This window comes from Doryrhamphus excisus, linkage group LG15, assembly GCF_037039965.1.
Source record: "Doryrhamphus excisus strain RoL-2023G ecotype Guam linkage group LG15, RoL_Dexc_Guam_v1.1, whole genome shotgun sequence".
In the NCBI taxonomy this organism is placed as follows: Eukaryota; Metazoa; Chordata; class Actinopteri; order Syngnathiformes; family Syngnathidae; genus Doryrhamphus; species Doryrhamphus excisus.
Genome location: NC_136371.1, coordinates 526,428 through 528,817, shown reverse-complemented (window position 1 = coordinate 528,817; position 2,390 = coordinate 526,428).

Sequence of the window (2,390 nt, the reverse complement as noted above, 5' to 3'; positions counted from 1 at the left end):
AGAGATTTGCCTCTTTTACCTAGAGATATGCACCTTGAATAAATAAGTTGACTTTTAAGAGTATCACTGTAACCGCTTGTATGTTTCATATAGAGTTTATTGTCAGCATGGACGTGCTGAAGCAACTAGCAGTTGCACTGTGCAATCAGCAGGATTACAACTCCTTATATTGTCTTTCTTGCTTTAATGTTGTCATTGTTGTTAAGGTGAGTTCAGGCATGAAAACCTCCGTCCCTCACCCCCCCACCCCACCCCCATTTAACAGCCGATATTCTGTATTGTCGTCGTGTCATCTGATTGGATTTATATTGCACCTTTCCAAGATGCCCAACGCGCTTTACAGTAAAAGCTATTATTAATCCACTCGCTAATAGAGCTCATCTGGAGGCAGGTTGGGAATCGAACCTACCGGACCTCCTGAGCCACTTCCTTTTCAATGATTCTTTCCTAATCCTTTCATCATCTTCTGCTTAGTTAGAGCATTTAAAAAGTAGAATCGTAGCGTTGCAAGTAGATTCAACCTAAACGTATATTTTAACCCCCCCCCCTTTTTTTTAAAATTTCTGTTAGATGTTTAGAACCCGGGAGAGGTGATTGGCTGAACCTGGTGATTATTTTACTCTTAAAAGCCCCACCCCCCAACCCCAACCCCCAATTAGTAATCTATTAGTAATCAATGTACTTTTTTAAATGAGTTTTTGATCATTCTTATATAACTCCTACATTCAGAGCCCCCCCACAAGAGGTTTTAGATGCCCCCCCCCACCATACCCCCAGTAATTTTACCAAATTGTGTGCTTTTTAAAGATGTTGATAACTTCCCAAAGATCCCATGCATACCAGACCATACAGTAAAGCTACTGTAGTTTTGGTATAAACCCTCCACATGCACAGGGGAACACCCGACCCCCGGCAGGTACATTATGACTTTTGTCCTCTGTCGCCGTAGAAATATCATCCTCCTGACTCCGCTACGAGCTGATAGTGCTGTATCACCACTTGATGCCTAAAAACCGATACTGCCCCCCCCACCCACTTCCCTTTTGTGACCAGTACTAGTTAACATCTCGTAAGTTCCCGTATAAACCCTGATTTAGTCATTTTTTTGCTCCAGTAAAATGATAAGCTAACTCTTGCCCTGTGATTGGCTGACCTCACAGAAACCTCACAAAGTGCCAATGATAAGAACATAAAAAAAGGAAAGGTAGAAACACCTGATAAAATTGCACTACAACGCACTGCGCAAAGTTTTTATACATGGGATGTTTTTCTATATGCGACTTTTTTAGTTTTTCTTTTCCAATCGGTGTTTGGTGGTGGTGTTGTCGTAGCCTGATGAGATATACGAGACGTCATCATCATCATCATCATCATCATCAGCTTGTCTTTTGTCGTGCTGGTCTGTCCGTGCGCTGCCGGCTCGTCCGGCGTGCGACGTAAACAAAGCGCCCGCTTGTCTCCACGAGTATCGCCTCAGCTTTATGGTCGCAACGATTCACATGAACAGTCCCGCCTTTCCGTAATCTGGGCGCTACCCGCTCCGTCTGCTGACGCCGTGTTGTTGGTGCTGATACCACTTGTGGAGGCGAACGCGCTAGCAGCCCAACAGGTGACTTCCTAGCGAGCACCTTGTCGATTTCCCACCAGCATGCGTGTCGACGCTCCAATGGATTCCAACTTCGGTGTTGCACGAATCCGGCCAGCGACTATCCAGGCCGCCTCGTTGTGTGCCGCGACTGCATCAAACTTGCTTGTTGTGAACTGTGATGACTTACCAGAAGGAGGATGGGGATTAGTGGGGAAGTGGTCAGTGTATGCTAGGCCTATGTGGACACATTAAGATGGACTTTCAGGACTTTTTACGTTTGTACATATGCAGCATTACGAGAACCATGATGCTTTTTCATATATTGTCGTTTTTGTTTTGTTGTTGTTTCGCCTTTTTTTTACAGCACATAGGCTCCATTTGTGTTAAGTTGTAGTGCGCATACGTTCGGATTGGATGTATATTGTAGCTTTGAGGCGAAGGCGGAGGTTGGGGGGACCTGATGAATGTAAAAGTTACAAAAATAAATGGTATTTCTTTTATTTGCTGACTCGTTTGTACGACATCCAAATCTTTCAACAGCGCCCTGACGTACGCAACGGCACAGCTAACGTTAGCTTGTTGGCGGTCGGACGCTTTGCAACTGAACAAGCACTAAACTTGAACTTGCTCACGATGTTTGTTTTTTATTCTTGTGGCGTCGAGTCGTTGTTGGGCAGGATTACCTTCCTTCGGGTCCTGGTCTTCCTGCCTTGCACATTCCAACACGTAGAAGCTTTTAGTGTCTTCCTCTTCACCTCTCCTCGTCTTCTTCATCACCGTTCTCCAGCTTTACCGTGGTCCC